Source organism: Accipiter gentilis, chromosome 14 (assembly GCF_929443795.1).
Source record: "Accipiter gentilis chromosome 14, bAccGen1.1, whole genome shotgun sequence".
In the NCBI taxonomy this organism is placed as follows: Eukaryota; Metazoa; Chordata; class Aves; order Accipitriformes; family Accipitridae; genus Astur; species Astur gentilis.
In genome coordinates this window covers 13,324,338-13,334,444 of record NC_064893.1, presented here as the reverse complement: position 1 = coordinate 13,334,444, position 10,107 = coordinate 13,324,338, and the positions used below count along the sequence as shown (strand labels likewise).

The 10,107-nt window shown below is 42.0% G+C and overlaps 1 protein-coding gene across 6 annotated transcripts in view; it reads left to right on the top strand.

The window, feature by feature from the left end:
* Positions 1 to 2,610: 2,610 nt before the first annotated feature.
* Positions 2,611 to 10,107, top strand: part of STARD3NL (STARD3 N-terminal like) — a 30,575-nt gene continuing 23,078 nt past the window's right edge. For 4 of the 6 annotated variants that reach the window (XM_049817279.1, XM_049817278.1, XM_049817277.1 and 1 more), the window contains exons 1-2: positions 2,627 to 2,708; positions 6,832 to 6,968. The gene's annotated coding sequence lies outside the window, so the exon portion shown is untranslated. Of the gene's footprint in view, positions 2,709 to 4,509; positions 4,621 to 6,831; positions 6,969 to 10,107 lie in introns of all 6 variants that reach the window. The other 2 variants (XM_049817276.1, XM_049817275.1) reach the window with 2 other exon arrangements.

Genomic DNA, 10,107 nt, shown 5'->3' with positions numbered 1-10,107 from the left:
AGCTCCCAAAATTAAGGTGTCATTTAGCTCACTAAGATGATCTGAAATTAAGACATCCAGTAATAACACTCTGTGTGATCCACAAGAAGATATTTTGGTTCTCAGAATTTCAGTAGGTTTTAAAACATAGCCTTAGCATATTATGCTAAGCACTTTAATTGCTAACTATTTTTAGAAAAGCTTAGTAAACTATTCTTAACAAACTTTACTGGAATTTCCTTGAATAATGCAAGACGTGATGTCTTTGACTCCTTGCAGTAGGAACTGAAACAGTTCTTCACCCATCAGGATACCCTCCATGCACCCTGCAGAACAGGAAAAGCAGAACAAACACTGCTTTCTCCTCAGTGAGATTCTGTAAGGTAGGATTTTGACAAAGCTAGCAGAAGAGAGGAGATAGGCCACCTAGAAGGAGGAAAATATTCAAACAGTCCAACAGGTCTTCAGACGTCAATTTGTTATCTTAAGACAGTGATTTCTCCTCTCTCCTAGATCTGATCCGGAATACCTTTTCCCCCTCCCTTCCATAGTTGCCTCATGCCTTTCCCTTAAAGTCAATCACCTCCTTCTCTAGCTTTTTCTCTATAGCTTAACATCTCCCAGTTCTCAGCCAGTACTCTAGAAGAGCTGTCAACAAGACAAGAAGCTTGAGGAGAAAGACAAGTTGTACTAGCATATAAGAAGAGTTTAAAAAACGCATTTTCTCTATTGATCTCAGTGCTACTTTACATTACTTCTACATTTTCAGGAATTTAGGGTTGGGGTTTTTTGCTATTCTTCTAATCCTATATCTAGCAGAACTACAAAACAGAAAAGCCATTCTAGAGCTACAATTTAATTGCCTTCCACTTAGTCCTTTCCTTGCAGCCTGATCTCCTTTTTACCATTAACCAGCCAGCTGGCTGGTTCTGTGAACATGTATGGCTATCAGGCCTGAGCGTCAGCTGGTTATAACTATCATATTTCTTTATTGGTTTATAACAACTCATTCCATCAGGAATGTGCAGGAATATTGAGAGTTCTGCTTTACTTGTGATGTTAATGGCTACATTCAGCCTGCATAGGCTTTAGTTAGCTGAAAGCTAGCCTCTGTGGCTATATTTTCAAGGTGTAACAGTGGGCTTTTTTATAGTTTGATAACCAGTCATGAGGCCTGAATAACAATGGCTTTTCATGTGTTTTCACAAATTATGCTCCTAATCTGTTCAGCTAAATGTCAACTACACTTTATTTCAAGATACATTTATTTTGATGTATGCAGTGACAGAGGGCTGCTGCCTGTTTTGCAGCGTTAAACAGCTTGTATCAAAACTATTTGGTGACAGGTAATTCAAATACAGGCTGCCACTGAGATTCAAAAGTCTTTCTCTTTGCATTTGTATGAAAAGTAACAATAATTCCTAAATATAGCTACCTGCCTGAAAGCCTGAGGTGATCTTTAGTACAATAACGCTGAAAAAAACAAAGAAAGATAATCAAAGTAAACTAACATGGGTAAAAAGCATAAAAGTACATAAAGTGATTGTGTGTTTACAGACTTTGATCAAGAAAAAATGCTTAGCAAAAAAAAGATCTTGCAAGATTTTCCTCACAGCTAAAGGAATTCCTCTCCCTTCCTATTAATGACAGGCAGTAGCAAGAGGGCACTTCATTGCAAATTCTGGGTTTGTGGAACAAGGATGAAGCAGTTCACCTCAGCTACCATTCACCGTAATGTTTTTTATAATAAATGCTTAGGGTACCTGTTTCCAGCTGTATTCTAACTCCAGGCCGAACACCCCAGCAGTCAGGATCCCCTTGCTGCAGCTGCTGTGCACTGATCTCCCTGAAGGTACGTGGGGTCTTGCGGAGCCAGGCAGGGGGTGGGTGGGCGACCACTAGCCAGATAGTTGCAGCGTTTTTTCCTAGCCCACTCCTTTAATCGTCCTTCCTCCGTCTCCCTGCTCTAATGCAACAGCTGTGATGAATTTTAGTTTGCTCTTCATTTCTCTGTATAACTTGATATGTACAGCAGAGCACATCACTTCTGCACGTTTTATTAGAAGAGATGTATCACGGGTCTAGCCTGCAACACTGAACTGCACACAAACCTTACGACATATGTAAGCAGTTGACAAGCTTTGGGGCTCAGTAAGGATGGAGACCATGCTTCCCCAAAGGAAAGGAAGGTTTTCTTCAGCAGCTGGTTTCTTGAGTTTCTGTCATATTTTCACAATGATGCCAGTCATGCTTGGATTTTCTGGTGCTAGTCTCTGTAAATATAAGGACCGCGCTATGACCGGACACAGAAGCTTAAGAGGAATTTAGGCCAGCGACAGATAATCACTCTCACTGCTCCTTTTGATTGCTTCATTACCGGGGGGGGGGGGGGGGGGAGGGGGGTGTTCGCCTTTAAGGAGAAGAGCCCCCACCGGGGGTGGGCCATCTGCCCTCTCTGCTTGTCCCCTGAGCCCTCGCCCCACGGCCAGGCCGGGCCACGGCGGTACCAGGACCGTCCCGGAGACATCCCGGCGCATCCCTCACACTTAATTAAGATCAAAACCACGCGCCCCCGCGCCAGCCAGGGGCCGGGGGGCCGAGCCCCGCCCCTCCGGGAGCAGGCCCCGCCCCCTCCGGCTCCCGGCCCCGCCCCGCCAGTCTCCGGGGCCTGCGGCGGCGCCTGGCCGCGGTGCGGGCCCTCTCCCTCGGGCCGGAGCGGCGCGCCCAGGGTAAGCGTCGCCGCCGCCCCCTCGCCCGGCAGCGGGGAGCGAGGGGAAGGGGCGAGGGGAGGGAAAACGCCGGGAGGGATGCGGGGCGCGTTGCTGGCGGAGGGGCGGCCTGGCCGCGCCTCGCCTCGCCTCGCCTCGCCTCGCCTCCGGCGGGAGCCGGCGCTCCGGCGAGGAGGCCGCGACTGAGGGGAGCGGCGCGAGGGCGGCCGGGGCGGGCGGGGGGCGCAGCGCGTGGCGCCGCCGCCCTCGCGGCCCTGCTCTCCCTTCCCCTCCCCTTCCCCCCGCTCCCCCCCCTCCGCGCCGCCGCCGCTCTCCCAGGGCGGGGCGGGGAGGAGGAGGAGGAGGAAGGAGGAAGAAGGAGGAGGAGGAGGAGGAGGTGACGTGCCGTGCCGTGCCGGGAGGCGGCGGGGGTCCCCTCTCCGGGAAGGGGTGTGCCTGCGGGGGCTCGGGGGATGCTCGGCGGCAGAGCTGCGTGTGCCGCCTCTCCTGCGCCTCGGCCTCCCGCACGGTCGGCACCTCTCCTTCTGCTGGAGGACCTGGAGGCTGGAGGAGGATTGTTTTTCCTTGCTTTTCTGAGATCCTCGGTCGGCAAATACATCTTCACGGGGGTACAGCGCTCCCGTTTGTTCTGCTGATAGCGGTGTGAACAACCCAGGGCACGCAAACCTCTGGTTTCCATCATGGGAAAATGGTATGCTGAGGTTTAATCTTAGCGTCGGGCTGAATTTAGGCAACTCTGGAGAGGCACTGCCCGATTTCAGCATCCCGAATCAAAAGCGGGTCATTCATTCTTGAAATGTAACGTCTTGCATGTTTCTTACGGGTTACACTGGCACGTCTGCAGAACCAACTGGTTAAGCTTACAGCAGTTTGATCTGCACTAGCAGTCAAAAGTTAGTCATTGATGAAGTGCTAACCTTGAGTCAGTTCCCAATTTCGTGGTAGTCAGGTATAAGTAGATACAGTGATTGACTTTAACATGGAAAATATTCACCACAAATGCTAAACATGAAGAAAGAGTCTCTTAAAAAAAAAATCATTAGTGTGCTTAGAGGTGTAAGGCCATCACAGTATTTCTGCACAGTGTTGCCAGTACATTTTCTTATGCATGTTTGTCATCTTGGCTTTTATAATGTGATGTAGGATTTTGTTGAGCATTGCTATGAGGGCTGTCATTTTGTTCTGGAAATCCTAGCGGTTTGGGGGGTTGTTAGTCAATCCAACATTGCAAGAAGACTCATTTCTATTTATGAGCCAATAGGGTGGTTATTATTTTTAGTAGATGTTTTTCATCAGCTTTGCAGTTTTAAGCAGGCCAGATGCAGAGTGACTGGGTTTTTGTTTGTTTGTTGATAGCGTTCAGGGCCAGATACTTTGGGTAAAATGCAGTAGTGGTCCTGTTGTTATGACATTGCCCTCTAAGTATTTTTCTGTTATTTGTGTGTTAGGCTTTTTCAGGATGAATGTTGTTCTTTGTAGACTTGGCATGTAGAGAAAGAGAAATATTTGACCTTTTTAATGATGCTGAAATTTGTGAATTGCTAAATTCTTAGTTCAGATGGATTAGGCGTTCTTTTTGATGCATTTGGGCTAGAATGTGTTTTTCTTCACGTGATGCATTCTACTTTTCCATAATTCTCAAGCATTTAGCCATGAGTTTTTCAAAATTAGTTTAGCTCAATTGTTCTAGGCCCTCATTCACACAAAAGAATCGTATTTAGACTTTATCATTTTAAACTTCGTCAGACCATCCTAGTTAAACATATGTTTTAATAACTGTATTTATTGAAATGTTTTACAGGGCCAAACCTAACTTCTAGTAAGGAGGACTGATGGATTTCCTTCAGCGAATTAAGTCAGCAAGCACAGTATTATCAGTGCTTTTGCAGAAAAGACTGGTGACGTGGTAATGGTAAATCACACTTGTGACAGCAGAAACTGTGATTTCTCATGGTTAGCCAGCAGCATCCAGCAAGTTAGCTGAGTCACTTTGAAGAATCACAGATGTGTTGCTTGTTAAGTGTTCTCTAACTGTATCTGCTAAAAATCTGTTCTTGATTTGAAGCCCTTAGTGATCATGTTAAAAGACAACTTGTGTATTACCTCTCTGCCTTGCTGTGTTAAATTTAGCTAGGAATAAGATTAAAAATGAAAGGCTGAAAAAAAGAAAAATCTTAGTAAAGAACCAAACTAATATCTTGTAATGACATCACGCTTTTCATGCTAAGATCAGCTACTCAGTCATCAGCTGAAGCCCTGAAACAGCATCACTTCAGACATCAGGAGTTAATTGCTACCTAGCACTGACAGGAAAACTAGATTAGTTTCGTGGAGGAGTGTTAGAATAAATATTTTATGCCCAAAGTTCAGATGCAGATCTTTGCTAGAATTTGCTGCTGCTTGGACTGGGTAATTATTTCCTTACAATGTCCTTTAAGCCTTTTAAGGAAAAAAATGGAGATAATACATAAAACCTGATACTTCCTTTTGTTTTGAAGCATCTTCAAGAGCTATAAAATAGGAGTTAAGATTGAAAAAACTTACAAAAGTTTATTCTGTATTATAAAATGGATGTCAGTTTCTTAAAATAGTGTATTTCTTAGGAACCCTGAAGAATTTCCAGGGCTTGAGTTTGCCTGGAGAAAACTTTCGCACCATTTTGTTGACTAGTTTTTGAGGGGTTGATGGGATCCTGAGTGTTTCCCACTAATACAGAAAATGACTGACTTATTTCAAGAAGAGTCCCGCAATTCTGTGCTAGCAAAAGAAGAGCTTTTTTTGTCCAAGTAGTATCTGGCTAGCCCCCTGGGGCATATGTTTGTTGTTGAATTGGTGAAAGCAAACAAACAATGTGTACTAGTATCGTATGTAATAAACCATTGTTGTGCCTGATGTTCCAGGCAATCAGTAAGATGTCTGGTCTCTTTAAATAATGGTATTTTATATTTAGAGAAATGCTGACATGATAAAATAGGTATGCTTTTGATACCTAAAAGGTTTATTTGGCCTACAGTTGTTTTAACTCTGGGAAACTGAATGGCGCTTAAACCCTTGTTGCTTAGTATTTAGTGTGTGGTGGAGTAAAATTTGCAGTGAAATCTTTATTTCTGTGAGCTGATATTGAGTTGGCTACTATGTCAACCTCAGGGAGCAGGTAATAGGTGTGAAGAAGAGTTAAGTCCAGATTTGGCAGAGGTTTTGTCTTTTCTATATCTTTGTACCACTTCTCTTTTATGCCTGCTTCTCCCTGTCTCCCTGCTTTGGCAAGAAATCAGCGGTGGCTTTTTTCTTTTTTTTTTTTTTTTAATTTTTTTTTGTTGTTGCATGCAACTATTTTGCATGTTAATAGTATGCGTACGTATACATAAAACATACAAAAATACTGTATACGTACATTAATATACCTGTGGGGAGCTGATTGCATTTAACCTTAAAATCCTGATGTAGTTTCTGGTCTTTGGCAAGGCTAGTCTAGAACATATAAACCAAAAAAGAGGTGATGTTTTATTTTTAAGGAAACAATAACTTAGTTTTGGCAATTACTTAACAGTCGGAATGTATGGGTCTCAAATGGGATGATCTGTCATCAATTCTGTAACTGAGATACTTGTTCTTTGTGTGTTCTAAGGAGGTAACAGTGATAAAACGCAGACACTTCAGTTTTGTAGTTTGCAGTGGTTAAATATCTTGAGTGCAGCTGAGATCTGAGGCACGCCTTCGGAATGCATTATGGTGCATACTTTTTGTATGTTAGTTTTTAGTATTTTTCTTAGAATATAGTTGCATATTTATGATCACACTCCTGATTAAACAAAAGCTGAAGTCCACACCTTTTGAGTTCTGGCAAGTGTGTTTTCAAGTGTGTATGAATTCAGCATGGAGTATATTTTCAATATGGTCACTTTGGTTTAGCTCTGAAGAACTGTTCTTTCATATGCTGTTTACTGTGTCTGGTTTGAGCATGCTCATATGCAGGCACAAAGTCTTACTTGCTCATTTTAGAAGTAAAAAAGGCTGGGATGTGCTGTTAAGAAGGAACACAGAGGGGAAAGTGGCAATGGAGATAAAAGTAAGGCAATGCCAACACTGAATTTACAAGCTGTTTACTCTGCCTTTTTCTCAGCTCTTGTAGAGCAAGAAGTGACGTGATTGTGAAAGTACAGCAGCGTTCCGCAGGACACTGCTCAGTAGCAGGGCTTCTTCAGCTGCAGGGAAAAAGTAATCCAAGGTTGGAGCACGTGGATTTGACTTTCTGAATCTGTGATCTCACTTTTGGGACAGGGGAGGGTGATATTGCTGTTCCCTCAGATGTCCTGCTGACCCAAAATATTGACTTACTTTTTTTTCTTTCTCCTTTTAGCTTGCAAACTGTCCCCTGCACTCTTCAGCATCTTCTTCTAATGTTCTTAGAAAAATATTGCTCAGTACTAATGTGGGATGTGTGCAACTGCCCTGTTACTTCTACTAGGTCACCATTAGGCGATAGGAAGTTGGGAACACATCTTTCTTAAGGAAACTTAAAAAAAAAACCAAACAACTAGTGGGTTTTCTTTTTTACAGGGAGAAGTTATCTAAATATTTTTCAAATACAGTTCTTACTCACGTAAATAGCATGACTTTAGAATTAAGTTGTGTAATCATTTTGTAGAAAATAAAACTTAAACCCCATGTGAAAGAAATAATAGGAAGTAGGCAAAACAAAATAACATCAATTTGCTAGCAAAAGCACGGATACTTGTGTTTCCACTCACTTTCTAACCAAGGCAAATTAATTGCTCTTCTTGCTTTGTTTTTGTCTGACATCTAGCCATCTGCTTGGTGGCATATCTTTCAAAATCTTGGTGACAAATTATTTCAGGGCACATTGGTATGAAACCAGATGTGCATTATAAATATAAGAGTAATTTGTATGCCATACAAGCTGTACTCAAGTATATTTTGTGTATTTCTCTTGCATGTTGGATGAGAAATGCTATTTTGACCTGAGGGTTAGGTAAGAGCTGCTACTTCAGGGTCAAGCAGAGCTACTGTAGTTCTGAACACTCAGCTAAAGCCAAACTTCAGTTGGCTAGTAAGTAGTTCTCTCCTGTATGCTGATAAGTCTTGCCCTGCCCCTGATGGGAAGTCTTCCTGGTCTTTAAATGTGGTGCATATTTGTAACTAGCAATTCCTGCTGTGTTGCCTAATTGAAAATCTATAGTATTGCCAAAAAGTTACATAGTATCTTCTGCTTATGTTTGGGGAATTTTGTGAACATGCATCAGTTTGAATTTTTCAGTCTTATTTTGATTAAAGTCTATAGTGCCTGCCAAATTCAACTCCATCTAAATGCTTTTTTTGGGTTTTTTGAGTAAATAACTAGCTAGGAACTCAGTCTAGAGGATTGACTGTAAGATAAGGTATATCTTTAACTGTGTAACTAGATGAAATCTCTGTTGGAGTGAACATTGGAGTAGGCATTGTGGAGCTGATATACCATATCCTACAGACAGAGTAGGAAGGTGTGCTTTACTAGGTTGCAGGAATTTCATGAGAATAAAGCTGAAGAGGAGAGGAAGGGAGCCACAGAAGACAAATGAAATGTAAAGGAAATACAAACTGTGCAAGCCAGGAGCAACAAAGGACAGCCTTTTTTGTTGAGGGAAAACTTTCTTTGGACTGAATGGTTATCAGAATTGGTATCTATGGCACTATTTTTATTAGCATTCAGCTTCTTCAGGTGGTCTTTGGTACCTTCATGTTGGTTCATACTAATTAGTCTCACTATCCAGAGTCTGGGCCTCTTGCTGCAGTGTGCAACCATGAGTTTTAAGTTGTGCCTGCTCCTCAGACACAACCTGCTTAATATTGATTTGAAGCAATTGCTTTTAATTCTGTAAATGATGGTTCTATGCTTAGGCCTTTTGATGGTATAGTGTGACCTGAATATTAACTGGAACATTGCATGTCAATGAAAATGACATATCTTTCCTATTTTAGTCTCCTTTCCAAATGTTCTTTTAGCTTGTGTTTGGTTATTTTGTAGTCCTCTATTACTCAGCACATTTTAGTTTTGAATAGGCATATCCAGTACCATGTTGTTACCTATCTGTATAGTTTAAAGATTTCTGCATCCCTGTTTTAAAACTGGAGATTATAAAAACAAAGTATTTTTGTGGACTTTGTTCTTTAACTAGAATAAGAACATCTGTAGAGAAAGGTTGCAGAGTAGTCTTAAAATTCCCAAATATCTGTGAAGTAATTAATAGAAAAACAGAAAAGTTGGGTCAACTTGAGTAAGTACAGCATCAAATGCTTTTGTTTCATCTGATTCAAGATTTGGATGCTGTGCCTGATCTAATGTGTCAAGGAGTAAGCAGGGTTGTAAACTACATGTTGCATCACTCATTAGGCAACTTCTCATGACTATAAAGGCAGCTACTGTGTGTAGGGCAGGTGTCTTCAGGTGGTCCTATAAACCTCTGAGTATTGTTGGATATCAGAGTCATGCCAGTAAGGTCTACCAACAAGCCTTAGCTAGTTTCCTGAAACTGAAAGTTCATGAAGAGCTGGAATTGCCTTAAAATGATTGCAGGTTAATTTTTGCTATGGCATGTCTATTTTTTTTTTTTTATGGCTTCTTTTCATGCCTGAATTCTGGCAGCTGAGCTTGGGTCTTAAAGCAGTGACTGATGGAGCCAAACTCATCCCAGTAGCAGCAGGTAGCATAACAAGGGGCAGCTTGGGAGACTTGGGTTGAACCATAGGAAAACTCTCTGTAGGCATTAGTGCAGTACTAGTGCCTGTTACGCAGAGAAACTGTTACAGGTTTTCAAGACTCAGCTGTTGAGAGCCTCAACTGATCAAATGTTAGCACTGGTCAAGTGCAGCGCTGGTCCTGCTTTTGGGAGGAACTTGGACTATATGACCTCCAAAGGTCCCTTCTAACCAACACTTCTGTGATTCTGTGGCTACGCAAATTACAGAGTTTTCATTCTCTCCATTTCTGTCTGCCTGCTTCATGTCAGCCAGATTTTATATGAATTTCTCTTTTTATTCTGCTTTTGCTATTCACATCAATGTGCAGGAGGTAGTAGACTGTTGTTGACCAGTCTCTAGACTAACGTTTTGTGGTAGTGAAATTCAAGGGCTTTATAATATTGGTTCTTGTTTAGCTCAAACCCAAATTTGCAAAATGGAAGTGCATCTGGAGATATTTCCATTTTCCAAATTTTATACTTTCAAGTTCAGGCTATAATATCAAGTAACTGAATCAGCGTTGAAATTAAGATGGTGTATTTCCCCAAATGTATGCTCTGTTTATTTTATTTTTAATATTCCCTCATGTTTACCAAGGAACGTTTGTTTCAAACAGAACATTACTTCAAACTGAGAAGTATTTTTAAAGGAATTGAAACCT